The sequence below is a fragment of the Schistocerca piceifrons genome, unplaced genomic scaffold (assembly GCF_021461385.2).
Source record: "Schistocerca piceifrons isolate TAMUIC-IGC-003096 unplaced genomic scaffold, iqSchPice1.1 HiC_scaffold_567, whole genome shotgun sequence".
Lineage (NCBI taxonomy): Eukaryota > Metazoa > Arthropoda > Insecta > Orthoptera > Acrididae > Schistocerca > Schistocerca piceifrons.
Window position 1 is genome coordinate 117428 of NW_025728807.1, and position 27840 is coordinate 145267.

Sequence of the window (27840 nt, forward strand, 5' to 3'; positions counted from 1 at the left end):
ACTCATACGCAAAGCTGAAAGCCTGCTGCGGTGGCCGGGAATCGAACCCGGATCAACTGCTTGCAAGGCAACTATGCTGACCTTTACACCACCACCGCACAACCGGGCGCCCCCACGCCGCGCTGTGTCGGCTTCCCGCCAGTCGGCAGCGGCCGAAGGTGATCGTAGCCCTAGGCGCATTACGAGGTAGGCTAGGGGAGCACATGCAGATGCATTCGCACGGCGTATCCATGCACATTTCGCACCCTTTGTCAAGAGTCGGCGCCGGCGACGCAAGAGGACGCAGAGGACGGCGTTCTGGCGGCATTTTTAGGCAGTACAGTGCAGGATTCAGCGTCTGCAGCATTTTCTCGACAGAATGCTACGGCGCTTGACGGCAGTCCCACGTTATCTCGAGACATCTGCTGGGGAAGCAGCGAAAGATTGCTACTGGTCTGAGCATCGGTGGTTCAGTGGTAGAATGCTCGCCTGCCACGCGGGCGGCCCGGGTTCGATTCCCGGCCGATGCATCGTTTTGCTTTTCCCGCGGTGCCGTGTGGCTTGCGCGCTTGAGATGCACGATCCACAAGAATGTATAGCGGGATTCCCTTGAGAAGAACCGAGAACGCAGCACGTGCGGTTCCCCACTCGGACGCTCGCGTCATGTTCTGCGGACTGGCGTCGGCCTGGCCTCACAAGTTGCTGTGTCCAGGTGCCTCCGAGGCAATGAACTTGAACGACGGGGAGTACTGCCCATCGTTGCAAAAGCTGCAGCACCACCACAATCAACTGGGCCGGCAATGCACGTGTAGCAACAGAACACGTTATCCACCAAGTAGAGTATCTCTGCGTCTAACAATGGGTACGCTACTTGCCCAGTTCCCAGGACCAACGGTCCGCCCCGTGCCTCGGTAGCGCAGTAGTCAGCGCGTAAGTCTCATAATTTTAAGGTCGTGAGTTCGATCCTCACCCGGGGCATTTAATTTTCTGTGACTCACGGTGGTGCTGTCGCTAGGGCTCGAACTTATTTCTTGTTTGTTATCCACAACGTTTCAACGCTTCAGAGAGAAAATTTACACTTCCTGTTATTGATACTGACAGCTTTCCTTTTCCTCTTCTCCCAGTAGAGCATGAAGCCAAAAGCATTGCTCTGAGACTTTTGAGGTGCGCGCCTTGCCAGCCGGTATGCGCAATGACGTTCGCAAAGAGAGAAGGGTGCCGACACGGGCCTCGGCACGAAATGTGCGAGAGACCATCCGATCCGTCGAACGGACGCCCAAATCCGGTGAGATCTAGTGGCTAGGATGCCTGGCTATCACCCCGGAGGCCCGGGCTCGATTGCCGGTACCGGAACGGAATTTTTTCCACACGAATCGTCTCAAGTTTCAGCAGTGCGTGCTGCCGTTTCCCGTCCTGCTCGCAGTACAGCTACTGTTTCGTGACCGCCAGCAGAACATATACGGGCGAAGCAGACACACGGTGACCCTAGAAGTGGCGTGTGGCTTCATGCCACGTGTTTCCAGCGTAGGGCTGAGCAACCGTCCGCGTGGAGGCCCGTTAGCTCAGTTGGTTAGAGCGTCGTGCTAATAACGCGAAGGTCGTGGGTTCGATCCCCCCACGGGCCAGTAGGCTTTTACTACTACGAAAAGGCAGCGCCGATTTCAGCTGGCGAGTGTGATGACCAAAAGATCATCGCCCTGCGTGGACGTTGGCAGAGGATCCGAACCCGACTCGTCGGGAAGCGCTGCAGCATTCGCTCGGCAATGGTCACAATATGTTGAATACGCTGGTTTTCATACGGCAAAGAGAAAATGAAAGAAAATGCCCGATTGCCGACGTGTAACAACTTTGGCCCTTGTCAGTGCTTGGGCGGGTGACCGCATGGGAACACAGGGTACTGTTGGCAATTTTGCTTCCTATTTTTCTTTCTCCTTTGTTTTCGCAGCTGCAGACCGATTCAGTGAGGGAGACGCCACCGTGAAATGAAGGGGCGTGCTGTGTGTCCACCGCCTCGCCTCTCCCTGCCTCTCTCAGTCGTTTCTCGTGCTTGTCGTTTTGATATAGGCCGACTGGAGAGCGTCAGCTCTCGCAAAGTCGAGACAAGTCGAGACACACTGTAGGCTGGTCTGCAGCGAGTAAGAGGGAGAAAGAACATTAATTTAACGGCGCGTGGCAAAAGTACTCATACGCAAAGCTGAAAGCCTGCTGCGGTGGCCGGGAATCGAACCCGGATCAACTGCTTGCAAGGCAACTATGCTGACCTTTACACCACCACCGCACAACCGGGCGCCCCCACGCCGCGCTGTGTCGGCTTCCCGCCAGTCGGCAGCGGCCGAAGGTGATCGTAGCCCTAGGCGCATTACGAGGTAGGCTAGGGGAGCACATGCAGATGCATTCGCACGGCGTATCCATGCACATTTCGCACCCTTTGTCAAGAGTCGGCGCCGGCGACGCAAGAGGACGCAGAGGACGGCGTTCTGGCGGCATTTTTAGGCGGTACAGTGCAGGATTCAGCGTCTGCAGCATTTTCTCGACAGAATGCTACGGCGCTTGACGGCAGTCCCACGTTATCTCGAGACATCTGCTGGGGAAGCAGCGAAAGATTGCTACTGGTCTGAGCATCGGTGGTTCAGTGGTAGAATGCTCGCCTGCCACGCGGGCGGCCCGGGTTCGATTCCCGGCCGATGCATCGTTTTGCTTTTCCCGCGGTGCCGTGTGGCTTGCGCGCTTGAGATGCACGATCCACAAGAATGTATAGCGGGATTCCCTTGAGAAGAACCGAGAACGCAGCACGTGCGGTTCCCCACTCGGACGCTCGCGTCATGTTCTGCGGACTGGCGTCGGCCTGGCCTCACAAGTTGCTGTGTCCAGGTGCCTCCGAGGCAATGAACTTGAACGACGGGGAGTACTGCCCATCGTTGCAAAAGCTGCAGCACCACCACAATCAACTGGGCCGGCAATGCACGTGTAGCAACAGAACACGTTATCCACCAAGTAGAGTATCTCTGCGTCTAACAATGGGTACGCTACTTGCCCAGTTCCCAGGACCAACGGTCCGCCCCGTGCCTCGGTAGCGCAGTAGTCAGCGCGTAAGTCTCATAATTTTAAGGTCGTGAGTTCGATCCTCACCCGGGGCATTTAATTTTCTGTGACTCACGGTGGTGCTGTCGCTAGGGCTCGAACTTATTTCTTGTTTGTTATCCACAACGTTTCAACGCTTCAGAGAGAAAATTTACACTTCCTGTTATTGATACTGACAGCTTTCCTTTTCCTCTTCTCCCAGTAGAGCATGAAGCCAAAAGCATTGCTCTGAGACTTTTGAGGTGCGCGCCTTGCCAGCCGGTATGCGCAATGACGTTCGCAAAGAGAGAAGGGTGCCGACACGGGCCTCGGCACGAAATGTGCGAGAGACCATCCGATCCGTCGAACGGACGCCCAAATCCGGTGAGATCTAGTGGCTAGGATGCCTGGCTATCACCCCGGAGGCCCGGGCTCGATTGCCGGTACCGGAACGGAATTTTTTCCACACGAATCGTCTCAAGTTTCAGCAGTGCGTGCTGCCGTTTCCCGTCCTGCTCGCAGTACAGCTACTGTTTCGTGACCGCCAGCAGAACATATACGGGCGAAGCAGACACACGGTGACCCTAGAAGTGGCGTGTGGCTTCATGCCACGTGTTTCCAGCGTAGGGCTGAGCAACCGTCCGCGTGGAGGCCCGTTAGCTCAGTTGGTTAGAGCGTCGTGCTAATAACGCGAAGGTCGTGGGTTCGATCCCCCCACGGGCCAGTAGGCTTTTACTACTACGAAAAGGCAGCGCCGATTTCAGCTGGCGAGTGTGATGACCAAAAGATCATCGCCCTGCGTGGACGTTGGCAGAGGATCCGAACCCGACTCGTCGGGAAGCGCTGCAGCATTCGCTCGGCAATGGTCACAATATGTTGAATACGCTGGTTTTCATACGGCAAAGAGAAAATGAAAGAAAATGCCCGATTGCCGACGTGTAACAACTTTGGCCCTTGTCAGTGCTTGGGCGGGTGACCGCATGGGAACACAGGGTACTGTTGGCAATTTTGCTTCCTATTTTTCTTTCTCCTTTGTTTTCGCAGCTGCAGACCGATTCAGTGAGGGAGACGCCACCGTGAAATGAAGGGGCGTGCTGTGTGTCCACCGCCTCGCCTCTCCCTGCCTCTCTCAGTCGTTTCTCGTGCTTGTCGTTTTGATATAGGCCGACTGGAGAGCGTCAGCTCTCGCAAAGTCGAGACAAGTCGAGACACACTGTAGGCTGGTCTGCAGCGAGTAAGAGGGAGAAAGAACATTAATTTAACGGCGCGTGGCAAAAGTACTCATACGCAAAGCTGAAAGCCTGCTGCGGTGGCCGGGAATCGAACCCGGATCAACTGCTTGCAAGGCAACTATGCTGACCTTTACACCACCACCGCACAACCGGGCGCCCCCACGCCGCGCTGTGTCGGCTTCCCGCCAGTCGGCAGCGGCCGAAGGTGATCGTAGCCCTAGGCGCATTACGAGGTAGGCTAGGGGAGCACATGCAGATGCATTCGCACGGCGTATCCATGCACATTTCGCACCCTTTGTCAAGAGTCGGCGCCGGCGACGCAAGAGGACGCAGAGGACGGCGTTCTGGCGGCATTTTTAGGCGGTACAGTGCAGGATTCAGCGTCTGCAGCATTTTATCGACAGAATGCTACGGCGCTTGACGGCAGTCCCACGTTATCTCGAGACATCTGCTGGGGAAGCAGCGAAAGGTTGCTACTGGTCTGAGCATCGGTGGTTCAGTGGTAGAATGCTCGCCTGCCACGCGGGCGGCCCGGGTTCGTTTCCCGGCCGATGCATCGTTTTGCTTTTCCCGCGGTGCCGTGTGGCTTGCGCGCTTGAGATGCACGATCCACAAGAATGTATAGCGGGATTCCCTTGAGAAGAACCGAGAACGCAGCACGTGCGGTTCCCCACTCGGACGCTCGCGTCATGTTCTGCGGACTGGCGTCGGCCTGGCCTCACAAGTTGCTGTGTCCAGGTGCCTCCGAGGCAATGAACTTGAACGACGGGGAGTACTGCCCATCGTTGCAAAAGCTGCAGCACCACCACAATCAACTGGGCCGGCAATGCACGTGTAGCAACAGAACACGTTATCCACCAAGTAGAGTATCTCTGCGTCTAACAATGGGTACGCTACTTGCCCAGTTCCCAGGACCAACGGTCCGCCCCGTGCCTCGGTAGCGCAGTAGTCAGCGCGTAAGTCTCATAATTTTAAGGTCGTGAGTTCGATCCTCACCCGGGGCATTTAATTTTCTGTGACTCACGGTGGTGCTGTCGCTAGGGCTCGAACTTATTTCTTGTTTGTTATCCACAACGTTTCAACGCTTCAGAGAGAAAATTTACACTTCCTGTTATTGATACTGACAGCTTTCCTTTTCCTCTTCTCCCAGTAGAGCATGAAGCCAAAAGCATTGCTCTGAGACTTTTGAGGTGCGCGCCTTGCCAGCCGGTATGCGCAATGACGTTCGCAAAGAGAGAAGGGTGCCGACACGGGCCTCGGCACGAAATGTGCGAGAGACCATCCGATCCGTCGAACGGACGCCCAAATCCGGTGAGATCTAGTGGCTAGGATGCCTGGCTATCACCCCGGAGGCCCGGGCTCGATTGCCGGTACCGGAACGGAATTTTTTCCACACGAATCGTCTCAAGTTTCAGCAGTGCGTGCTGCCGTTTCCCGTCCTGCTCGCAGTACAGCTACTGTTTCGTGACCGCCAGCAGAACATAGACGGGCGAAGCAGACACACGGTGACCCTAGAAGTGGCGTGTGGCTTCATGCGACGTGTTTCCAGCGTAGGGCTGAGCAACCGTCCGCGTCGAGGCCCGTTAGCTCAGTTGGTTAGAGCGTCGTGCTAATAACGCGAAGGTCGTGGGTTCGATCCCCCCACGGGCCAGTAGGCTTTTACTACTACGAAAAGGCAGCGCCGATTTCAGCTGGCGAGTGTGATGACCAAAAGATCATCGCCCTGCGTGGACGTTGGCAGAGGATCCGAACCCGACTCGTCGGGAAGCGCTGCAGCATTCGCTCGGCAATGGTCACAATATGTTGAATACGCTGGTTCTCATACGGCAAAGAGAAAATGAAAGAAAATGCCCGATTGCCGACGTGTAACAACTTTGGCCCTTGTCAGTGCTTGGGCGGGTGACCGCATGGGAACACAGGGTACTGTTGGCAATTTTGCTTCCTATTTTTCTTTCTCCTTTGTTTTCGCAGCTGCAGACCGATTCAGTGAGGGAGACGCCACCGTGAAATGAAGGGGCGTGCTGTGTGTCCACCGCCTCGCCTCTCCCTGCCTCTCTCAGTCGTTTCTCGTGCTTGTCGTTTTGATATAGGCCGACTGGAGAGCGTCAGCTCTCGCGTCAGCTGAGCAAAGTCGAGACAAGTCGAGACACACTGTAGGCTGGTCTGCAGCGAGTAAGAGGGAGAAAGAACATTAATTTAACGGCGCGTGGCAAAAGTACTCATACGCAAAGCTGAAAGCCTGCTGCGGTGGCCGGGAATCGAACCCGGATCAACTGCTTGCAAGGCAACTATGCTGACCTTTACACCACCACCGCACAACCGGGCGCCCCCACGCCGCGCTGTGTCGGCTTCCCGCCAGTCGGCAGCGGCCGAAGGTGATCGTAGCCCTAGGCGCATTACGAGGTAGGCTAGGGGAGCACATGCAGATGCATTCGCACGGCGTATCCATGCACATTTCGCACCCTTTGTCAAGAGTCGGCGCCGGCGACGCAAGAGGACGCAGAGGACGGCGTTCTGGCGGCATTTTTAGGCGGTACAGTGCAGGATTCAGCGTCTGCAGCATTTTATCGACAGAATGCTACGGCGCTTGACGGCAGTCCCACGTTATCTCGAGACATCTGCTGGGGAAGCAGCGAAAGGTTGCTACTGGTCTGAGCATCGGTGGTTCAGTGGTAGAATGCTCGCCTGCCACGCGGGCGGCCCGGGTTCGTTTCCCGGCCGATGCATCGTTTTGCTTTTCCCGCGGTGCCGTGTGGCTTGCGCGCTTGAGATGCACGATCCACAAGAATGTATAGCGGGATTCCCTTGAGAAGAACCGAGAACGCAGCACGTGCGGTTCCCCACTCGGACGCTCGCGTCATGTTCTGCGGACTGGCGTCGGCCTGGCCTCACAAGTTGCTGTGTCCAGGTGCCTCCGAGGCAATGAACTTGAACGACGGGGAGTACTGCCCATCGTTGCAAAAGCTGCAGCACCACCACAATCAACTGGGCCGGCAATGCACGTGTAGCAACAGAACACGTTATCCACCAAGTAGAGTATCTCTGCGTCTAACAATGGGTACGCTACTTGCCCAGTTCCCAGGACCAACGGTCCGCCCCGTGCCTCGGTAGCGCAGTAGTCAGCGCGTAAGTCTCATAATTTTAAGGTCGTGAGTTCGATCCTCACCCGGGGCATTTAATTTTCTGTGACTCACGGTGGTGCTGTCGCTAGGGCTCGAACTTATTTCTTGTTTGTTATCCACAACGTTTCAACGCTTCAGAGAGAAAATTTACACTTCCTGTTATTGATACTGACAGCTTTCCTTTTCCTCTTCTCCCAGTAGAGCATGAAGCCAAAAGCATTGCTCTGAGACTTTTGAGGTGCGCGCCTTGCCAGCCGGTATGCGCAATGACGTTCGCAAAGAGAGAAGGGTGCCGACACGGGCCTCGGCACGAAATGTGCGAGAGACCATCCGATCCGTCGAACGGACGCCCAAATCCGGTGAGATCTAGTGGCTAGGATGCCTGGCTATCACCCCGGAGGCCCGGGCTCGATTGCCGGTACCGGAACGGAATTTTTTCCACACGAATCGTCTCAAGTTTCAGCAGTGCGTGCTGCCGTTTCCCGTCCTGCTCGCAGTACAGCTACTGTTTCGTGACCGCCAGCAGAACATAGACGGGCGAAGCAGACACACGGTGACCCTAGAAGTGGCGTGTGGCTTCATGCGACGTGTTTCCAGCGTAGGGCTGAGCAACCGTCCGCGTCGAGGCCCGTTAGCTCAGTTGGTTAGAGCGTCGTGCTAATAACGCGAAGGTCGTGGGTTCGATCCCCCCACGGGCCAGTAGGCTTTTACTACTACGAAAAGGCAGCGCCGATTTCAGCTGGCGAGTGTGATGACCAAAAGATCATCGCCCTGCGTGGACGTTGGCAGAGGATCCGAACCCGACTCGTCGGGAAGCGCTGCAGCATTCGCTCGGCAATGGTCACAATATGTTGAATACGCTGGTTCTCATACGGCAAAGAGAAAATGAAAGAAAATGCCCGATTGCCGACGTGTAACAACTTTGGCCCTTGTCAGTGCTTGGGCGGGTGACCGCATGGGAACACAGGGTACTGTTGGCAATTTTGCTTCCTATTTTTCTTTCTCCTTTGTTTTCGCAGCTGCAGACCGATTCAGTGAGGGAGACGCCACCGTGAAATGAAGGGGCGTGCTGTGTGTCCACCGCCTCGCCTCTCCCTGCCTCTCTCAGTCGTTTCTCGTGCTTGTCGTTTTGATATAGGCCGACTGGAGAGCGTCAGCTCTCGCGTCAGCTGAGCAAAGTCGAGACAAGTCGAGACACACTGTAGGCTGGTCTGCAGCGAGTAAGAGGGAGAAAGAACATTAATTTAACGGCGCGTGGCAAAAGTACTCATACGCAAAGCTGAAAGCCTGCTGCGGTGGCCGGGAATCGAACCCGGATCAACTGCTTGCAAGGCAACTATGCTGACCTTTACACCACCACCGCACAACCGGGCGCCCCCACGCCGCGCTGTGTCGGCTTCCCGCCAGTCGGCAGCGGCCGAAGGTGATCGTAGCCCTAGGCGCATTACGAGGTAGGCTAGGGGAGCACATGCAGATGCATTCGCACGGCGTATCCATGCACATTTCGCACCCTTTGTCAAGAGTCGGCGCCGGCGACGCAAGAGGACGCAGAGGACGGCGTTCTGGCGGCATTTTTAGGCGGTACAGTGCAGGATTCAGCGTCTGCAGCATTTTCTCGACAGAATGCTACGGCGCTTGACGGCAGTCCCACGTTATCTCGAGACATCTGCTGGGGAAGCAGCGAAAGATTGCTACTGGTCTGAGCATCGGTGGTTCAGTGGTAGAATGCTCGCCTGCCACGCGGGCGGCCCGGGTTCGATTCCCGGCCGATGCATCGTTTTGCTTTTCCCGCGGTGCCGTGTGGCTTGCGCGCTTGAGATGCACGATCCACAAGAATGTATAGCGGGATTCCCTTGAGAAGAACCGAGAACGCAGCACGTGCGGTTCCCCACTCGGACGCTCGCGTCATGTTCTGCGGACTGGCGTCGGCCTGGCCTCACAAGTTGCTGTGTCCAGGTGCCTCCGAGGCAATGAACTTGAACGACGGGGAGTACTGCCCATCGTTGCAAAAGCTGCAGCACCACCACAATCAACTGGGCCGGCAATGCACGTGTAGCAACAGAACACGTTATCCACCAAGTAGAGTATCTCTGCGTCTAACAATGGGTACGCTACTTGCCCAGTTCCCAGGACCAACGGTCCGCCCCGTGCCTCGGTAGCGCAGTAGTCAGCGCGTAAGTCTCATAATTTTAAGGTCGTGAGTTCGATCCTCACCCGGGGCATTTAATTTTCTGTGACTCACGGTGGTGCTGTCGCTAGGGCTCGAACTTATTTCTTGTTTGTTATCCACAACGTTTCAACGCTTCAGAGAGAAAATTTACACTTCCTGTTATTGATACTGACAGCTTTCCTTTTCCTCTTCTCCCAGTAGAGCATGAAGCCAAAAGCATTGCTCTGAGACTTTTGAGGTGCGCGCCTTGCCAGCCGGTATGCGCAATGACGTTCGCAAAGAGAGAAGGGTGCCGACACGGGCCTCGGCACGAAATGTGCGAGAGACCATCCGATCCGTCGAACGGACGCCCAAATCCGGTGAGATCTAGTGGCTAGGATGCCTGGCTATCACCCCGGAGGCCCGGGCTCGATTGCCGGTACCGGAACGGAATTTTTTCCACACGAATCGTCTCAAGTTTCAGCAGTGCGTGCTGCCGTTTCCCGTCCTGCTCGCAGTACAGCTACTGTTTCGTGACCGCCAGCAGAACATAGACGGGCGAAGCAGACACACGGTGACCCTAGAAGTGGCGTGTGGCTTCATGCGACGTGATTCCAGCGTAGGGCTGAGCAACCGTCCGCGTCGAGGCCCGTTAGCTCAGTTGGTTAGAGCGTCGTGCTAATAACGCGAAGGTCGTGGGTTCGATCCCCCCACGGGCCAGTAGGCTTTTACTACTACGAAAAGGCAGCGCCGATTTCAGCTGGCGAGTGTGATGACCAAAAGATCATCGCCCTGCGTGGACGTTGGCAGAGGATCCGAACCCGACTCGTCGGGAAGCGCTGCAGCATTCGCTCGGCAATGGTCACAATATGTTGAATACGCTGGTTCTCATACGGCAAAGAGAAAATGAAAGAAAATGCCCGATTGCCGACGTGTAACAACTTTGGCCCTTGTCAGTGCTTGGGCGGGTGACCGCATGGGAACACAGGGTACTGTTGGCAATTTTGCTTCCTATTTTTCTTTCTCCTTTGTTTTCGCAGCTGCAGACCGATTCAGTGAGGGAGACGCCACCGTGAAATGAAGGGGCGTGCTGTGTGTCCACCGCCTCGCCTCTCCCTGCCTCTCTCAGTCGTTTCTCGTGCTTGTCGTTTTGATATAGGCCGACTGGAGAGCGTCAGCTCTCGCGTCAGCTGAGCAAAGTCGAGACAAGTCGAGACACACTGTAGGCTGGTCTGCAGCGAGTAAGAGGGAGAAAGAACATTAATTTAACGGCGCGTGGCAAAAGTACTCATACGCAAAGCTGAAAGCCTGCTGCGGTGGCCGGGAATCGAACCCGGATCAACTGCTTGCAAGGCAACTATGCTGACCTTTACACCACCACCGCACAACCGGGCGCCCCCACGCCGCGCTGTGTCGGCTTCCCGCCAGTCGGCAGCGGCCGAAGGTGATCGTAGCCCTAGGCGCATTACGAGGTAGGCTAGGGGAGCACATGCAGATGCATTCGCACGGCGTATCCATGCACATTTCGCACCCTTTGTCAAGAGTCGGCGCCGGCGACGCAAGAGGACGCAGAGGACGGCGTTCTGGCGGCATTTTTAGGCGGTACAGTGCAGGATTCAGCGTCTGCAGCATTTTCTCGACAGAATGCTACGGCGCTTGACGGCAGTCCCACGTTATCTCGAGACATCTGCTGGGGAAGCAGCGAAAGATTGCTACTGGTCTGAGCATCGGTGGTTCAGTGGTAGAATGCTCGCCTGCCACGCGGGCGGCCCGGGTTCGATTCCCGGCCGATGCATCGTTTTGCTTTTCCCGCGGTGCCGTGTGGCTTGCGCGCTTGAGATGCACGATCCACAAGAATGTATAGCGGGATTCCCTTGAGAAGAACCGAGAACGCAGCACGTGCGGTTCCCCACTCGGACGCTCGCGTCATGTTCTGCGGACTGGCGTCGGCCTGGCCTCACAAGTTGCTGTGTCCAGGTGCCTCCGAGGCAATGAACTTGAACGACGGGGAGTACTGCCCATCGTTGCAAAAGCTGCAGCACCACCACAATCAACTGGGCCGGCAATGCACGTGTAGCAACAGAACACGTTATCCACCAAGTAGAGTATCTCTGCGTCTAACAATGGGTACGCTACTTGCCCAGTTCCCAGGACCAACGGTCCGCCCCGTGCCTCGGTAGCGCAGTAGTCAGCGCGTAAGTCTCATAATTTTAAGGTCGTGAGTTCGATCCTCACCCGGGGCATTTAATTTTCTGTGACTCACGGTGGTGCTGTCGCTAGGGCTCGAACTTATTTCTTGTTTGTTATCCACAACGTTTCAACGCTTCAGAGAGAAAATTTACACTTCCTGTTATTGATACTGACAGCTTTCCTTTTCCTCTTCTCCCAGTAGAGCATGAAGCCAAAAGCATTGCTCTGAGACTTTTGAGGTGCGCGCCTTGCCAGCCGGTATGCGCAATGACGTTCGCAAAGAGAGAAGGGTGCCGACACGGGCCTCGGCACGAAATGTGCGAGAGACCATCCGATCCGTCGAACGGACGCCCAAATCCGGTGAGATCTAGTGGCTAGGATGCCTGGCTATCACCCCGGAGGCCCGGGCTCGATTGCCGGTACCGGAACGGAATTTTTTCCACACGAATCGTCTCAAGTTTCAGCAGTGCGTGCTGCCGTTTCCCGTCCTGCTCGCAGTACAGCTACTGTTTCGTGACCGCCAGCAGAACATAGACGGGCGAAGCAGACACACGGTGACCCTAGAAGTGGCGTGTGGCTTCATGCGACGTGTTTCCAGCGTAGGGCTGAGCAACCGTCCGCGTCGAGGCCCGTTAGCTCAGTTGGTTAGAGCGTCGTGCTAATAACGCGAAGGTCGTGGGTTCGATCCCCCCACGGGCCAGTAGGCTTTTACTACTACGAAAAGGCAGCGCCGATTTCAGCTGGCGAGTGTGATGACCAAAAGATCATCGCCCTGCGTGGACGTTGGCAGAGGATCCGAACCCGACTCGTCGGGAAGCGCTGCAGCATTCGCTCGGCAATGGTCACAATATGTTGAATACGCTGGTTCTCATACGGCAAAGAGAAAATGAAAGAAAATGCCCGATTGCCGACGTGTAACAACTTTGGCCCTTGTCAGTGCTTGGGCGGGTGACCGCATGGGAACACAGGGTACTGTTGGCAATTTTGCTTCCTATTTTTCTTTCTCCTTTGTTTTCGCAGCTGCAGACCGATTCAGTGAGGGAGACGCCACCGTGAAATGAAGGGGCGTGCTGTGTGTCCACCGCCTCGCCTCTCCCTGCCTCTCTCAGTCGTTTCTCGTGCTTGTCGTTTTGATATAGGCCGACTGGAGAGCGTCAGCTCTCGCGTCAGCTGAGCAAAGTCGAGACAAGTCGAGACACACTGTAGGCTGGTCTGCAGCGAGTAAGAGGGAGAAAGAACATTAATTTAACGGCGCGTGGCAAAAGTACTCATACGCAAAGCTGAAAGCCTGCTGCGGTGGCCGGGAATCGAACCCGGATCAACTGCTTGCAAGGCAACTATGCTGACCTTTACACCACCACCGCACAACCGGGCGCCCCCACGCCGCGCTGTGTCGGCTTCCCGCCAGTCGGCAGCGGCCGAAGGTGATCGTAGCCCTAGGCGCATTACGAGGTAGGCTAGGGGAGCACATGCAGATGCATTCGCACGGCGTATCCATGCACATTTCGCACCCTTTGTCAAGAGTCGGCGCCGGCGACGCAAGAGGACGCAGAGGACGGCGTTCTGGCGGCATTTTTAGGCGGTACAGTGCAGGATTCAGCGTCTGCAGCATTTTCTCGACAGAATGCTACGGCGCTTGACGGCAGTCCCACGTTATCTCGAGACATCTGCTGGGGAAGCAGCGAAAGATTGCTACTGGTCTGAGCATCGGTGGTTCAGTGGTAGAATGCTCGCCTGCCACGCGGGCGGCCCGGGTTCGATTCCCGGCCGATGCATCGTTTTGCTTTTCCCGCGGTGCCGTGTGGCTTGCGCGCTTGAGATGCACGATCCACAAGAATGTATAGCGGGATTCCCTTGAGAAGAACCGAGAACGCAGCACGTGCGGTTCCCCACTCGGACGCTCGCGTCATGTTCTGCGGACTGGCGTCGGCCTGGCCTCACAAGTTGCTGTGTCCAGGTGCCTCCGAGGCAATGAACTTGAACGACGGGGAGTACTGCCCATCGTTGCAAAAGCTGCAGCACCACCACAATCAACTGGGCCGGCAATGCACGTGTAGCAACAGAACACGTTATCCACCAAGTAGAGTATCTCTGCGTCTAACAATGGGTACGCTACTTGCCCAGTTCCCAGGACCAACGGTCCGCCCCGTGCCTCGGTAGCGCAGTAGTCAGCGCGTAAGTCTCATAATTTTAAGGTCGTGAGTTCGATCCTCACCCGGGGCATTTAATTTTCTGTGACTCACGGTGGTGCTGTCGCTAGGGCTCGAACTTATTTCTTGTTTGTTATCCACAACGTTTCAACGCTTCAGAGAGAAAATTTACACTTCCTGTTATTGATACTGACAGCTTTCCTTTTCCTCTTCTCCCAGTAGAGCATGAAGCCAAAAGCATTGCTCTGAGACTTTTGAGGTGCGCGCCTTGCCAGCCGGTATGCGCAATGACGTTCGCAAAGAGAGAAGGGTGCCGACACGGGCCTCGGCACGAAATGTGCGAGAGACCATCCGATCCGTCGAACGGACGCCCAAATCCGGTGAGATCTAGTGGCTAGGATGCCTGGCTATCACCCCGGAGGCCCGGGCTCGATTGCCGGTACCGGAACGGAATTTTTTCCACACGAATCGTCTCAAGTTTCAGCAGTGCGTGCTGCCGTTTCCCGTCCTGCTCGCAGTACAGCTACTGTTTCGTGACCGCCAGCAGAACATAGACGGGCGAAGCAGACACACGGTGACCCTAGAAGTGGCGTGTGGCTTCATGCGACGTGTTTCCAGCGTAGGGCTGAGCAACCGTCCGCGTCGAGGCCCGTTAGCTCAGTTGGTTAGAGCGTCGTGCTAATAACGCGAAGGTCGTGGGTTCGATCCCCCCACGGGCCAGTAGGCTTTTACTACTACGAAAAGGCAGCGCCGATTTCAGCTGGCGAGTGTGATGACCAAAAGATCATCGCCCTGCGTGGACGTTGGCAGAGGATCCGAACCCGACTCGTCGGGAAGCGCTGCAGCATTCGCTCGGCAATGGTCACAATATGTTGAATACGCTGGTTCTCATACGGCAAAGAGAAAATGAAAGAAAATGCCCGATTGCCGACGTGTAACAACTTTGGCCCTTGTCAGTGCTTGGGCGGGTGACCGCATGGGAACACAGGGTACTGTTGGCAATTTTGCTTCCTATTTTTCTTTCTCCTTTGTTTTCGCAGCTGCAGACCGATTCAGTGAGGGAGACGCCACCGTGAAATGAAGGGGCGTGCTGTGTGTCCACCGCCTCGCCTCTCCCTGCCTCTCTCAGTCGTTTCTCGTGCTTGTCGTTTTGATATAGGCCGACTGGAGATCGTCAGCTCTCGCGTCAGCTGAGCAAAGTCGAGACAAGTCGAGACACACTGTAGGCTGGTCTGCAGCGAGTAAGAGGGAGAAAGAACATTAATTTAACGGCGCGTGGCAAAAGTACTCATACGCAAAGCTGAAAGCCTGCTGCGGTGGCCGGGAATCGAACCCGGATCAACTGCTTGCAAGGCAACTATGCTGACCTTTACACCACCACCGCACAACCGGGCGCCCCCACGCCGCGCTGTGTCGGCTTCCCGCCAGTCGGCAGCGGCCGAAGGTGATCGTAGCCCTAGGCGCATTACGAGGTAGGCTAGGGGAGCACATGCAGATGCATTCGCACGGCGTATCCATGCACATTTCGCACCCTTTGTCAAGAGTCGGCGCCGGCGACGCAAGAGGACGCAGAGGACGGCGTTCTGGCGGCATTTTTAGGCAGTACAGTGCAGGATTCAGCGTCTGCAGCATTTTCTCGACAGAATGCTACGGCGCTTGACGGCAGTCCCACGTTATCTCGAGACATCTGCTGGGGAAGCAGCGAAAGATTGCTACTGGTCTGAGCATCGGTGGTTCAGTGGTAGAATGCTCGCCTGCCACGCGGGCGGCCCGGGTTCGATTCCCGGCCGATGCATCGTTTTGCTTTTCCCGCGGTGCCGTGTGGCTTGCGCGCTTGAGATGCACGATCCACAAGAATGTATAGCGGGATTCCCTTGAGAAGAACCGAGAACGCAGCACGTGCGGTTCCCCACTCGGACGCTCGCGTCATGTTCTGCGGACTGGCGTCGGCCTGGCCTCACAAGTTGCTGTGTCCAGGTGCCTCCGAGGCAATGAACTTGAACGACGGGGAGTACTGCCCATCGTTGCAAAAGCTGCAGCACCACCACAATCAACTGGGCCGGCAATGCACGTGTAGCAACAGAACACGTTATCCACCAAGTAGAGTATCTCTGCGTCTAACAATGGGTACGCTACTTGCCCAGTTCCCAGGACCAACGGTCCGCCCCGTGCCTCGGTAGCGCAGTAGTCAGCGCGTAAGTCTCATAATTTTAAGGTCGTGAGTTCGATCCTCACCCGGGGCATTTAATTTTCTGTGACTCACGGTGGTGCTGTCGCTAGGGCTCGAACTTATTTCTTGTTTGTTATCCACAACGTTTCAACGCTTCAGAGAGAAAATTTACACTTCCTGTTATTGATACTGACAGCTTTCCTTTTCCTCTTCTCCCAGTAGAGCATGAAGCCAAAAGCATTGCTCTGAGACTTTTGAGGTGCGCGCCTTGCCAGCCGGTATGCGCAATGACGTTCGCAAAGAGAGAAGGGTGCCGACACGGGCCTCGGCACGAAATGTGCGAGAGACCATCCGATCCGTCGAACGGACGCCCAAATCCGGTGAGATCTAGTGGCTAGGATGCCTGGCTATCACCCCGGAGGCCCGGGCTCGATTGCCGGTACCGGAACGGAATTTTTTCCACACGAATCGTCTCAAGTTTCAGCAGTGCGTGCTGCCGTTTCCCGTCCTGCTCGCAGTACAGCTACTGTTTCGTGACCGCCAGCAGAACATAGACGGGCGAAGCAGACACACGGTGACCCTAGAAGTGGCGTGTGGCTTCATGCGACGTGTTTCCAGCGTTGGGCTGAGCAACCGTCCGCGTCTAGGCCCGTTAGCTCAGTTGGTTAGAGCGTCGTGCTAATATCGCGAAGGTCGTGGGTTCGATCCCCCCACGGGCCAGTAGGCTTTTACTACTACGAAAAGGCAGCGCCGATTTCAGCTGGCGAGTGTGATGACCAAAAGATCATCGCCCTGCGTGGACGTTGGCAGAGGATCCGAACCCGACTCGTCGGGAAGCGCTGCAGCATTCGCTCGGCAATGGTCACAATATGTTGAATACGCTGGTTCTCATACGGCAAAGAGAAAATGAAAGAAAATGCCCGATTGCCGACGTGTAACAACTTTGGCCCTTGTCAGTGCTTGGGCGGGTGACCGCATGGGAACACAGGGTACTGTTGGCAATTTTGCTTCCTATTTTTCTTTCTCCTTTGTTTTCGCAGCTGCAGACCGATTCAGTGAGGGAGACGCCACCGTGAAATGAAGGGGCGTGCTGTGTGTCCACCGCCTCGCCTCTCCCTGCCTCTCTCAGTCGTTTCTCGTGCTTGTCGTTTTGATATAGGCCGACTGGAGAGCGTCAGCTCTCGCGTCAGCTGAGCAAAGTCGAGACAAGTCGAGACACACTGTAGGCTGGTCTGCAGCGAGTAAGAGGGAGAAAGAACATTAATTTAACGGCGCGTGGCAAAAGTACTCATACGCAAAGCTGAAAGCCTGCTGCGGTGGCCGGGAATCGAACCCGGATCAACTGCTTGCAAGGCAACTATGCTGACCTTTACACCACCACCGCACAACCGGGCGCCCCCACGCCGCGCTGTGTCGGCTTCCCGCCAGTCGGCAGCGGCCGAAGGTGATCGTAGCCCTAGGCGCATTACGAGGTAGGCTAGGGGAGCACATGCAGATGCATTCGCACGGCGTATCCATGCACATTTCGCACCCTTTGTCAAGAGTCGGCGCCGGCGACGCAAGAGGACGCAGAGGACGGCGTTCTGGCGGCATTTTTAGGCGGTACAGTGCAGGATTCAGCGTCTGCAGCATTTTCTCGACAGAATGCTACGGCGCTTGACGGCAGTCCCACGTTATCTCGAGACATCTGCTGGGGAAGCAGCGAAAGATTGCTACTGGTCTGAGCATCGGTGGTTCAGTGGTAGAATGCTCGCCTGCCACGCGGGCGGCCCGGGTTCGATTCCCGGCCGATGCATCGTTTTGCTTTTCCCGCGGTGCCGTGTGGCTTGCGCGCTTGAGATGCACGATCCACAAGAATGTATAGCGGGATTCCCTTGAGAAGAACCGAGAACGCAGCACGTGCGGTTCCCCACTCGGACGCTCGCGTCATGTTCTGCGGACTGGCGTCGGCCTGGCCTCACAAGTTGCTGTGTCCAGGTGCCTCCGAGGCAATGAACTTGAACGACGGGGAGTACTGCCCATCGTTGCAAAAGCTGCAGCACCACCACAATCAACTGGGCCGGCAATGCACGTGTAGCAACAGAACACGTTATCCACCAAGTAGAGTATCTCTGCGTCTAACAATGGGTACGCTACTTGCCCAGTTCCCAGGACCAACGGTCCGCCCCGTGCCTCGGTAGCGCAGTAGTCAGCGCGTAAGTCTCATAATTTTAAGGTCGTGAGTTCGATCCTCACCCGGGGCATTTAATTTTCTGTGACTCACGGTGGTGCTGTCGCTAGGGCTCGAACTTATTTCTTGTTTGTTATCCACAACGTTTCAACGCTTCAGTGAGAAAATTTACACTTCCTGTTATTGATACTGACAGCTTTCCTTTTCCTCTTCTCCCAGTAGAGCATGAAGCCAAAAGCATTGCTCTGAGACTTTTGAGGTGCGCGCCTTGCCAGCCGGTATGCGCAATGACGTTCGCAAAGAGAGAAGGGTGCCGACACGGGCCTCGGCACGAAATGTGCGAGAGACCATCCGATCCGTCGAACGGACGCCCAAATCCGGTGAGATCTAGTGGCTAGGATGCCTGGCTATCACCCCGGAGGCCCGGGCTCGATTGCCGGTACCGGAACGGAATTTTTTCCACACGAATCGTCTCAAGTTTCAGCAGTGCGTGCTGCCGTTTCCCGTCCTGCTCGCAGTACAGCTACTGTTTCGTGACCGCCAGCAGAACATATACGGGCGAAGCAGACACACGGTGACCCTAGAAGTGGCGTGTGGCTTCATGCCACGTGTTTCCAGCGTAGGGCTGAGCAACCGTCGGCGTGGAGGCCCGTTAGCTCAGTTGGTGTTCCGCTTTAGACGCCGTGCAGTGTGGACGTGCCTAGTCTTCCGCTCCGCCGTAGCGTTACGTATAGTGGACTATCGTTTTTGTTACGTGTTGTGTTGCAACTTCTGAGAGTATTTCTCCGTCGTTGTTTCGTACCTTGTGTTACTTTCTGTCCTTATTTCAGTGTTTTTTGTGTAGCGGTTTCGACCGCATATTTTGAAAATGTCGTCCCAGGTTATTCCTCGTCAGGCTACAGTTAGTTTTGCTTTTGACAAGTCAACCCGCCATGTGCAACCTAGTTCTCTTGAGATTCATGATTGGTTGGTAGATACCTTTGGTGTTCATTCGGATCAGGTGCACACTGCTTATATTTATACCGAACTGTATGTTTTCTTTGTTAAGTTTATGGACCCACTTCAGGTTGATAAAATTCTTTCTAAATATGGTCATCAAGTTCTCTTTCGGCATCGGGATGATTCTGTAAGTACCGTGCTGCTTTCCAATGCTTCCATCACGTATACCAATGTTCGTGTTTACAACCTTCCGCCGGAGGTGGATAATGTCTATCTTAAGGAGGGTCTACAGAAGTATGGTGATGTAAAGAGCATTCGCCTTGAACGCTGGTCAAGCCAACATCGCCTGCAATGTTACAGTGGTATTCGTTCAGTCGAAATGCACGTTAAGCAGAATATTCCATCTCACCTGCAGATCGGTGGATATCGTGTCCATGTAACATATAGTGGTCAGGTTGGCACCTGTTTTTTGTGCAATGAAAGTGGTCACGTGCGTACCGACTGTCCGCGGAGAGTTTTTGTTTTAAAAAATTCTCTCGAACAGCGTCGCAAGTTAACGGTCGCTGACCTCGTTGCAGGTGGTTCTGCTCTTGGTGTAGCACAGTCCAGTGGTAGTAGCGCCCCGCCACAGGTTTTGCGCACCCCTGATACAGAATTTCCTCCTTTGCGTGCTAAATCTGATGTTGTTCCGTCTGTCCCTCAGGTGGGTGTGCCACTTTTGAATAATAAGAGGCGTCGCCCACACGATGGAAATAGTACGGATGAGGATCTCCCTGAGATGCCCCAGTCCGAGCGACCGGCATCCTCCGAGCCACTGTGTACTGTAGCTGCTCCCTGCCCTCCTGAGGTAGCGGTTCCGGTGGCGGCTGCTGGCGCCCCTCCGGCCTCCGACGCGGCTTCTCTCGAGTCGGGTCGTCGGTCGGGCCTGTTGGCGCCGTCTTCCGAACCGACTTCGATGTCACAACAAGTGGAGCCGCGACAACTTCCTGCTTCGCTGCCCCATACCTCTGCCAGCGGAGCTGCTCCGCTTCCTTCCAACTCTGCGGCCTCGGACCTTCCTGCTCACGTTTCGCCTCCGTGCAGTCCATGTTTGCCGGAAGCTAGTGCAGGTGTTGACCATTCCGTTTTGTCGGATGTTTCCCCCGCGACCCCGGATCCCGCATGTGGACCGGCGCGGGTGGTGTCGGATACAGAACTTGACCCTCCTACGTCACCGGCGGCTGAAGTTTCCTTGCCCGTCAGCCGACGCAAGTTACGCGTTCAGCCGAACGTTAATGCTGTTCGTAAAAAACCGAAACGTAAGGGATCCGCGGAACGGGGTAGCAGTCCCCCTCCCTCGGATGCCTCCGTCACCCCTGCTATGGACTGTGACGCTGGTGCGTCGGTGTAGGTGATTTGTTTTCTCGCTTTTCTCTCTATGGTTCAAGCATACACCTTTCTTACCTTAAATGTTAACCGTATTGAGTCCGACGTTCGCATTGCCTCTTTGCGGCAGTTTATTTACGACGCCTGTGCGGACGTAGTGTTTTTGCAGGAAGTGTTGTTTTCTGATCTCTCTCTACCTGGATTTCAAACTGTTTTTAATGTCGCGCCGGAATATTCAACAGGAACTGCTCTTTTCTTTCGAGAGGGCATTCCTATTACTGACATTGAATTCCTTGACTCTGGCCGTGGGATTGGTTGTCGTCTTTTTGATCTCCGCCTCGTTGTTTTGTATGCCCCCTCTGGTTCGGGTCACACTGTGGCTCGATCGCGCTTTTATAAAGAAGAGCTTATTTATCTTTTGCGCCAGAGTCCTCGGAGTCTCCTGCTCGGAGGCGATTTTAATTGTGTTTTACGCCCTGCAGACCAGTCCCCCAATTTTAATTACTGCCGTGATTTACATGACTTAGTTCGTACGATGCATCTGCGTGATGTTTGGGAACACAAATATCCAACCCTGGTGAAATATACGTTTTTTACCGCGTCCTCATGCAGTAGACTCGACAGATTCTATTTATCTGATTTTTTATGTGATAAAATTCTTTCTGTCGATGTTATTCCTACTAGTTTTTCTGACCATTGTGCTTTTACTGCAACTGTAAATCTTAGTCGCCAACCTGCAAAACTTTATCGTTCCCAGTGGATGTTAAATGTTTCCCACCTTGCCGACAGTGCTATGGATGATGTTATAAGTGGCGTGTGGGAGCGATGTCTTCGCTCTGTCCCGCGATACCCCTCCTTGCTGGTTTGGTGGACTGCGTTTGCCAAGCCCAAGATTCGTCAGACTTTGATTTTCTACTGTGCTGCTAGGACGCGTGATTTTAAGAACACGTATGAATATTACTACTCTGTCCTGCGTGAACTATATGACGCGGCGGGTACCTCTCCTCTGCGGATCCATGATGTTCGTCGTATTAAAGCCAAGCTCTTGAGCCTTAAACGACGACAGATGGATGGTCTGCGAGTTAAGTCGAAACCTCACTCTCTTGTTGAAGGTGAACTGACATCCTTGTACCACCTGCTACGGCATCAGACTCGTCGTCGTCGCTCCTTCATCTCTTCTCTTACGGTGGATGATGGGCGACAGCTTAGTGCACAGGAGGAAATGGTTCGTGCTCTTCATCAGTATTACACTAGTCTCTATTCTGCCGATGATTCTGGTGAGTCTCTTTCGGATGATGTCTTTGGGGATCTAACTGCGACGATCGCGCCTGACGCGAACGGCGAATTTCTCCGGGAGTTCCAGGTAGATGATGTTTTCGATTTTATTGCTCGCTCTCCGTCCAGTAAATCGCCGGGTCCAGACGGCCTGCCTAAAGAATTTTATCTCCGTTTTTGGCCTCTTTTGGGTGGCATTTTTACGCAGATTTTAAATGAGATTGTCAGAGGGATGGATGTGCCTGCCGATTTTAAAGTAGGGAAAATTGTTTTAATTCCGAAGTCCTCTGGTCGTTTATCTGCTGCCAATCTTCGTCCGCTCACATTGCTGAATTTTGACTATAAGACAGCTGCTAGAGCGCTCAATAGCCGGCTGTCTTCTCTGCTTCGGGGTGTGATTGGTGCACATCAATGTTGTTTTCATGATAGATCTATTCTGACACCAGTAGCCGAATATCGGGATGTTGTCTCGGTTGCGGCGGTTACAAACGTACATTGTGCCTTTGCCTTCCTTGATTTTTATAAGGCTTTTGATCACGTCAGTCATGTGTTTTTAGATCGTGTTTTAGGTACAATAGGTTTTAACGCTTCATCACGTGGTGTTCTTGGCAATTTGTACAGGGGAATAACAGGTCGGGTGTCTGTCAATGGGCAGCTGACGCCGCCCATTGCTATCCGCCGCGGAGTGCCTCAGGGTAGTCCGCTCTCTATGTCTTTATTCGTTTTGTCCCTGGAACCGCTGCTTCGGACTATTGCTCTCAAGCTTCAGGGTATGTCCCTCTCTGGTGGGAAGCTCTCGGTTAAGGCATATGCGGATGATGTCGTTGTTCTCCTCCGTCAACGAGATGATATCCCGTTGTTGAAAGGGGCAGTTGATGCATACTGTCGTGTCTCTGGAGCGCGTCTCAATCAGGGTAAATGTAAGTTCCTTGATATTCGAGGATTTCGCGATGCTGACGTCCCTTGGGCCACTTTTGTCGATCGCCATACGTCCTTGGGGATTATCATTGATCGGTGTCCTCTAAAAATGGCGGCTCTCAATTGGAAGTATGTCACCGAGAAGATACAGGGGGCTCTGATGGTCCATGAGCAGCGCTCTGCTACCATTTTGCAAAAAGTCCGAATTTTAGACACCTACGTCCTATGTAAAGCTTATTATGTCGCTCAGCTGTTCCCACTTCCCATGATGGTGGCGAAAAGGTTGCGCCAATTGTCTAGCAGGTTTATATGGAAGGGCCATCTATTCAAGTTACGTTACGAGGTAATGACGAAACCGCGTCTCTCCGGAGGCTTGGGCCTCTCTGACATTACTCGCAAGGCGTCTGCTTTGTACGTCCGCCGAACGACTCTAATTGTTACGCAAGAAGTGACTTCAATTACATCCAGGCTTTTTACTGTTGTGCGTCCGGCGAGCCTTGCTCCACCTGTCGATGTCGGACGCCTAAATTTTAAGTTGAAACACATTCGGGAATTTTACATTGCGGTGAGTTACCTCGGTGACGTCTTCTTGCGGCGACCGGTGCCAACGACCAAGAGCTTGATTGCCCGCTGGGAGGGGCTGGCCAGTCCCAATCCAATAGAACTGGCGTCTCCATCCGTGTCCTGGAGGAACGTCTGGAAGAACGTTAGTCTGCCGATCCACTCTATGGCCGTGGCGTCCACGTGGTATAGGGTAATAAATAATTTGGTTCCCACCAATGTACGACTGCACCGTATTGGTCTTTCTGACACGGACACCTGTACTCGGTGTGGTCTCCTGGATACCCTTGAACATCGATTCACCTGCTGTGGGCACCTTGCTAATTGGCGTTGGCTCAGGAAACAACTTGCTTTTGTCACTAGGTCTGCTGAAGCCGCTTATACTATTGACATCATCGTCCGGCCCGATTCTTCCTTTTTTCCGCGGACGAAGCTCCATACCGTCATGTGGTTGATTGGCCATTTCGTACATTTTGTCAACAGTTGTCATGAAGAGGATGGACACCTAGCGTTTCGGCAGTACATGCTTACTGCTTACTGGCAGCGCTTGCGATTGCCAGGCCTCCGAGATGATTTTGCCAATATGCTTAGCCTGACATTTGATAGAGAGGGTGTTGGCTAAGGTCACCTGTGTGAGCCATTTTCTTTTATACTGTTTCTGAATTTGCCGCCTTTATGTATGTTTCTTCTCTACACCAGGACTGAAGTTTTCGTTTTTTAACCTTTATTTCAGTAAGCAGTCTACATTATATAGTCATGTTTTAGGATTTTAATTTCAGTACTGTACTTCTTTTGAAGTGGCTGTGTGGTGGATATTCTTTAATATTTTTTTCAATTGATATATTCGTTCGAGTGGTAGAGTGTCTGCTTCAAAAAAAAAAAAAAAAAAAAAGTTGGGAGAGCGTTAGACTGAAGATCTAAAGGTCCCTGGTTCGATCCCGGGTTTCGGCAGGTATTCGTTTTGATGCGACGCCAATGGAATTGCTCTGCGTTGGTGATAATGCAACTACAGCTGACAACAAAAATGACTCTCTGCTGTAGCAGTTCTGGTTGTCTAGTGCATGCCATAAGAGGAACTCACTAGAAAACTAACTCCCTTTGAAGGAAAAGAATCAAAAAAGCCCTACCGACTGCGTTCCTTTTTCCGTGTCAGGTGGTGAAGAACGTCTTCAACGGAACCGCGAAATGAGCGAAAACGTGGGAAACATTGCATTCGAAATGCTTGCGAATTTTCCAATTGCCCAGTGAGTGTCGACAAAACACGTCAATTCTCTGCTCCAACGTATGAGACGTAACAACTGGTGCAATTTGTTGTTGCATCGTGTGCCAGCAGTCTTCGATAGTGTGTTACGAGCTTAGCGCGATAAGTTTGCAGACAGCATTTAGGCGACGTTTTATTAGTAACGGCCCCATGCAACGATTGCACAACAGTAAATAAAAATATATAAAAAAAAAAAAAAAAAAAAAAAAAAAAAGTTGGTTAGAGCGTCGTGCTAATAACGCGAAGGTCGTGGGTTCGATCCCCCCACGGGCCAGTAGGCTTTTACTACTACGAAAAGGCAGCGCCGATTTCAGCTGGCGAGTGTGATGACCAAAAGATCATCGCCCTGCGCGGACGTTGGCAGAGGATCCGAACCCGACTCGTCGGGAAGCGCTGCAGCATTCGCTCGGCAATGGTCACAATATGTTGAATACGCTGGTTCTCATACGGCAAAGAGAAAATGAAAGAAAATGCCCGATTGCCGACGTGTAACAACTTTGGCCCTTGTCAGTGCTTGGGCGGGTGACCGCATGGGAACACAGGGTACTGTTGGCAATTTTGCTTCCTATTTTTCTTTCTCCTTTGTTTTCGCAGCTGCAGACCGATTCAGTGAGGGAGACGCCACCGTGAAATGAAGGGGCGTGCTGTGTGTCCACCGCCTCGCCTCTCCCTGCCTCTCTCAGTCGTTTCTCGTGCTTGTCGTTTTGATATAGGCCGACTGGAGAGCGTCAGCTCTCGCGTCAGCTGAGCAAAGTCGAGACAAGTCGAGACACACTGTAGGCTGGTCTGCAGCGAGTAAGAGGGAGAAAGAACATTAATTTAACGGCGCGTGGCAAAAGTACTCATACGCAAAGCTGAAAGCCTGCTGCGGTGGCCGGGAATCGAACCCGGATCAACTGCTTGCAAGGCAACTATGCTGACCTTTACACCACCACCGCACAACCGGGCGCCCCCACGCCGCGCTGTGTCGGCTTCCCGCCAGTCGGCAGCGGCCGAAGGTGATCGTAGCCCTAGGCGCATTACGAGGTAGGCTAGGGGAGCACATGCAGATGCATTCGCACGGCGTATCCATGCACATTTCGCACCCTTTGTCAAGAGTCGGCGCCGGCGACGCAAGAGGACGCAGAGGACGGCGTTCTGGCGGCATTTTTAGGCGGTACAGTGCAGGATTCAGCGTCTGCAGCATTTTCTCGACACAATGCTACGGCGCTTGACGGCAGTCCCACGTTATCTCGAGACATCTGCTGGGGAAGCAGCGAAAGGTTGCTACTGGTCTGAGCATCGGTGGTTCAGTGGTAGAATGCTCGCCTGCCACGCGGGCGGCCCGGGTTCGATTCCCGGCCGATGCATCGTTTTGCTTTTCCCGCGGTGCCGTGTGGCTTGCGCGCTTGAGATGCACGATCCACAAGAATGTATAGCGGGATTCCCTTGAGAAGAACCGAGAACGCAGCACGTGCGGTTCCCCACTCGGACGCTCGCGTCATGTTCTGCGGACTGGCGTCGGCCTGGCCTCACAAGTTGCTGTGTCCAGGTGCCTCCGAGGCAATGAACTTGAACGACGGGGAGTACTGCCCATCGTTGCAAAAGCTGCAGCACCACCACAATCAACTGGGCCGGCAATGCACGTGTAGCAACAGAACACGTTATCCACCAAGTAGAGTATCTCTGCGTCTAACAATGGGTACGCTACTTGCCCAGTTCCCAGGACCAACGGTCCGCCCCGTGCCTCGGTAGCGCGTAAGTCTCATAATTTTAAGGTCGTGAGTTCGATCCTCACCCGGGGCATTTAATTTTCTGTGACTCACGGTGGTGCTGTCGCTAGGGCTCGAACTTATTTCTTGTTTGTTATCCACAACGTTTCAACGCTTCAGAGAGAAAATTTACACTTCCTGTTATTGATACTGACAGCTTTCCTTTTCCTCTTCTCCCAGTAGAGCATGAAGCCAAAAGCATTGCTCTGAGACTTTTGAGGTGCGCGCCTTGCCAGCCGGTATGCGCAATGACGTTCGCAAAGAGAGAAGGGTGCCGACACGGGCCTCGGCACGAAATGTGCGAGAGACCATCCGATCCGTCGAACGGACGCCCAAATCCGGTGAGATCTAGTGGCTAGGATGCCTGGCTATCACCCCGGAGGCCCGGGCTCGATTGCCGGTACCGGAACGGAATTTTTTCCACACGAATCGTCTCAAGTTTCAGCAGTGCGTGCTGCCGTTTCCCGTCCTGCTCGCAGTACAGCTACTGTTTCGTGACCGCCAGCAGAACATAGACGGGCGAAGCAGACACACGGTGACCCTAGAAGTGGCGTGTGGCTTCATGCGACGTGTTTCCAGCGTAGGGCTGAGCAACCATCCGCGTCGAGGCCCGTTAGCTCAGTTGGTTAGAGCGTCGTGCTAATAACGCGAAGGTCGTGGGTTCGATCCCCCCACGGGCCAGTAGGCTTTTACTACTACGAAAAGGCAGCGCCGATTTCAGCTGGCGAGTGTGATGACCAAAAGATCATCGCCCTGCGTGGACGTTGGCAGAGGATCCGATCCCGACTCGTCGGGAAGCGCTGCAGCATTCGCTCGGCAATGGTCACAATATGTTGAATACGCTGGTTCTCATACGGCAAAGAGAAAATGAAAGAAAATGCCCGATTGCCGACGTGTAACAACTTTGGCCCTTGTCAGTGCTTGGGCGGGTGACCGCATGGGAACACAGGGTACTGTTGGCAATTTTGCTTCCTATTTTTCTTTCTCCTTTGTTTTCGCAGCTGCAGACCGATTCAGTGAGGGAGACGCCACCGTGAAATGAAGGGGCGTGCTGTGTGTCCACCGCCTCGCCTCTCCCTGCCTCTCTCAGTCGTTTCTCGTGCTTGTCGTTTTGATATAGGCCGACTGGAGAGCGTCAGCTCTCGCGTCAGCTGAGCAAAGTCGAGACAAGTCGAGACACACTGTAGGCTGGTCTGCAGCGAGTAAGAGGGAGAAAGAACATTAATTTAACGGCGCGTGGCAAAAGTACTCATACGCAAAGCTGAAAGCCTGCTGCGGTGGCCGGGAATCGAACCCGGATCAACTGCTTGCAAGGCAACTATGCTGACCTTTACACCACCACCGCACAACCGGGCGCCCCCACGCCGCGCTGTGTCGGCTTCCCGCCAGTCGGCAGCGGCCGAAGGTGATCGTAGCCCTAGGCGCATTACGAGGTAGGCTAGGGGAGCACATGCAGATGCATTCGCACGGCGTATCCATGCACATTTCGCACCCTTTGTCAAGAGTCGGCGCCGGCGACGCAAGAGGACGCAGAGGACGGCGTTCTGG

At 54.3% G+C, this 27840-nt stretch overlaps 39 non-coding genes across 39 annotated transcripts; 28 read left to right on the forward strand and 11 right to left on the reverse strand.

Annotated features, from left to right (window-relative positions):
- Positions 1–26: 26 nt before the first annotated feature.
- Positions 27–98, reverse strand: Trnaa-ugc. The gene has a single exon. It is a non-coding gene; the product is annotated as a tRNA-Ala (tRNA).
- Positions 99–438: 340 nt separating this feature from the next.
- Positions 439–509, forward strand: Trnag-gcc. The gene has a single exon. It is a non-coding gene; the product is annotated as a tRNA-Gly (tRNA).
- A 375-nt stretch (positions 510–884) lies between these two features.
- Trnam-cau lies at positions 885–957 on the forward strand. The gene has a single exon. It is a non-coding gene; the product is annotated as a tRNA-Met (tRNA).
- Positions 958–1530: 573 nt separating this feature from the next.
- Trnai-aau lies at positions 1531–1604 on the forward strand. The gene has a single exon. It is a non-coding gene; the product is annotated as a tRNA-Ile (tRNA).
- Positions 1605–2185: 581 nt separating this feature from the next.
- On the reverse strand, positions 2186–2257 carry Trnaa-ugc. Its single transcript has one exon. It is a non-coding gene; the product is annotated as a tRNA-Ala (tRNA).
- Positions 2258–2597: 340 nt separating this feature from the next.
- On the forward strand, positions 2598–2668 carry Trnag-gcc. Its single transcript has one exon. It is a non-coding gene; the product is annotated as a tRNA-Gly (tRNA).
- Positions 2669–3043: 375 nt separating this feature from the next.
- Positions 3044–3116, forward strand: Trnam-cau. The gene has a single exon. It is a non-coding gene; the product is annotated as a tRNA-Met (tRNA).
- A 573-nt stretch (positions 3117–3689) lies between these two features.
- Trnai-aau lies at positions 3690–3763 on the forward strand. Its single transcript has one exon. It is a non-coding gene; the product is annotated as a tRNA-Ile (tRNA).
- A 581-nt stretch (positions 3764–4344) lies between these two features.
- Positions 4345–4416, reverse strand: Trnaa-ugc. Its single transcript has one exon. It is a non-coding gene; the product is annotated as a tRNA-Ala (tRNA).
- Positions 4417–4756: 340 nt separating this feature from the next.
- Trnag-gcc lies at positions 4757–4827 on the forward strand. The gene has a single exon. It is a non-coding gene; the product is annotated as a tRNA-Gly (tRNA).
- Positions 4828–5202: 375 nt separating this feature from the next.
- Trnam-cau lies at positions 5203–5275 on the forward strand. Its single transcript has one exon. It is a non-coding gene; the product is annotated as a tRNA-Met (tRNA).
- Positions 5276–5848: 573 nt separating this feature from the next.
- On the forward strand, positions 5849–5922 carry Trnai-aau. Its single transcript has one exon. It is a non-coding gene; the product is annotated as a tRNA-Ile (tRNA).
- Positions 5923–6514: 592 nt separating this feature from the next.
- Positions 6515–6586, reverse strand: Trnaa-ugc. Its single transcript has one exon. It is a non-coding gene; the product is annotated as a tRNA-Ala (tRNA).
- A 340-nt stretch (positions 6587–6926) lies between these two features.
- Positions 6927–6997, forward strand: Trnag-gcc. The gene has a single exon. It is a non-coding gene; the product is annotated as a tRNA-Gly (tRNA).
- A 375-nt stretch (positions 6998–7372) lies between these two features.
- On the forward strand, positions 7373–7445 carry Trnam-cau. Its single transcript has one exon. It is a non-coding gene; the product is annotated as a tRNA-Met (tRNA).
- Positions 7446–8018: 573 nt separating this feature from the next.
- Trnai-aau lies at positions 8019–8092 on the forward strand. The gene has a single exon. It is a non-coding gene; the product is annotated as a tRNA-Ile (tRNA).
- Positions 8093–8684: 592 nt separating this feature from the next.
- On the reverse strand, positions 8685–8756 carry Trnaa-ugc. The gene has a single exon. It is a non-coding gene; the product is annotated as a tRNA-Ala (tRNA).
- Positions 8757–9096: 340 nt separating this feature from the next.
- On the forward strand, positions 9097–9167 carry Trnag-gcc. The gene has a single exon. It is a non-coding gene; the product is annotated as a tRNA-Gly (tRNA).
- Positions 9168–9542: 375 nt separating this feature from the next.
- Positions 9543–9615, forward strand: Trnam-cau. Its single transcript has one exon. It is a non-coding gene; the product is annotated as a tRNA-Met (tRNA).
- A 573-nt stretch (positions 9616–10188) lies between these two features.
- On the forward strand, positions 10189–10262 carry Trnai-aau. Its single transcript has one exon. It is a non-coding gene; the product is annotated as a tRNA-Ile (tRNA).
- A 592-nt stretch (positions 10263–10854) lies between these two features.
- Trnaa-ugc lies at positions 10855–10926 on the reverse strand. The gene has a single exon. It is a non-coding gene; the product is annotated as a tRNA-Ala (tRNA).
- A 340-nt stretch (positions 10927–11266) lies between these two features.
- On the forward strand, positions 11267–11337 carry Trnag-gcc. Its single transcript has one exon. It is a non-coding gene; the product is annotated as a tRNA-Gly (tRNA).
- Positions 11338–11712: 375 nt separating this feature from the next.
- Positions 11713–11785, forward strand: Trnam-cau. The gene has a single exon. It is a non-coding gene; the product is annotated as a tRNA-Met (tRNA).
- Positions 11786–12358: 573 nt separating this feature from the next.
- On the forward strand, positions 12359–12432 carry Trnai-aau. Its single transcript has one exon. It is a non-coding gene; the product is annotated as a tRNA-Ile (tRNA).
- Positions 12433–13024: 592 nt separating this feature from the next.
- Trnaa-ugc lies at positions 13025–13096 on the reverse strand. The gene has a single exon. It is a non-coding gene; the product is annotated as a tRNA-Ala (tRNA).
- Positions 13097–13436: 340 nt separating this feature from the next.
- Positions 13437–13507, forward strand: Trnag-gcc. The gene has a single exon. It is a non-coding gene; the product is annotated as a tRNA-Gly (tRNA).
- Positions 13508–13882: 375 nt separating this feature from the next.
- Positions 13883–13955, forward strand: Trnam-cau. The gene has a single exon. It is a non-coding gene; the product is annotated as a tRNA-Met (tRNA).
- A 573-nt stretch (positions 13956–14528) lies between these two features.
- Trnai-aau lies at positions 14529–14602 on the forward strand. Its single transcript has one exon. It is a non-coding gene; the product is annotated as a tRNA-Ile (tRNA).
- Positions 14603–15194: 592 nt separating this feature from the next.
- Positions 15195–15266, reverse strand: Trnaa-ugc. Its single transcript has one exon. It is a non-coding gene; the product is annotated as a tRNA-Ala (tRNA).
- Positions 15267–15606: 340 nt separating this feature from the next.
- Positions 15607–15677, forward strand: Trnag-gcc. The gene has a single exon. It is a non-coding gene; the product is annotated as a tRNA-Gly (tRNA).
- A 375-nt stretch (positions 15678–16052) lies between these two features.
- Trnam-cau lies at positions 16053–16125 on the forward strand. Its single transcript has one exon. It is a non-coding gene; the product is annotated as a tRNA-Met (tRNA).
- Positions 16126–16698: 573 nt separating this feature from the next.
- On the forward strand, positions 16699–16772 carry Trnai-aau. Its single transcript has one exon. It is a non-coding gene; the product is annotated as a tRNA-Ile (tRNA).
- A 592-nt stretch (positions 16773–17364) lies between these two features.
- On the reverse strand, positions 17365–17436 carry Trnaa-ugc. Its single transcript has one exon. It is a non-coding gene; the product is annotated as a tRNA-Ala (tRNA).
- A 340-nt stretch (positions 17437–17776) lies between these two features.
- Trnag-gcc lies at positions 17777–17847 on the forward strand. The gene has a single exon. It is a non-coding gene; the product is annotated as a tRNA-Gly (tRNA).
- Positions 17848–18222: 375 nt separating this feature from the next.
- Positions 18223–18295, forward strand: Trnam-cau. Its single transcript has one exon. It is a non-coding gene; the product is annotated as a tRNA-Met (tRNA).
- A 7112-nt stretch (positions 18296–25407) lies between these two features.
- Trnaa-ugc lies at positions 25408–25479 on the reverse strand. Its single transcript has one exon. It is a non-coding gene; the product is annotated as a tRNA-Ala (tRNA).
- Positions 25480–25819: 340 nt separating this feature from the next.
- On the forward strand, positions 25820–25890 carry Trnag-gcc. The gene has a single exon. It is a non-coding gene; the product is annotated as a tRNA-Gly (tRNA).
- Positions 25891–26899: 1009 nt separating this feature from the next.
- Trnai-aau lies at positions 26900–26973 on the forward strand. Its single transcript has one exon. It is a non-coding gene; the product is annotated as a tRNA-Ile (tRNA).
- A 592-nt stretch (positions 26974–27565) lies between these two features.
- On the reverse strand, positions 27566–27637 carry Trnaa-ugc. The gene has a single exon. It is a non-coding gene; the product is annotated as a tRNA-Ala (tRNA).
- Between the last annotated feature and the right edge of the window lie 203 nt (positions 27638–27840).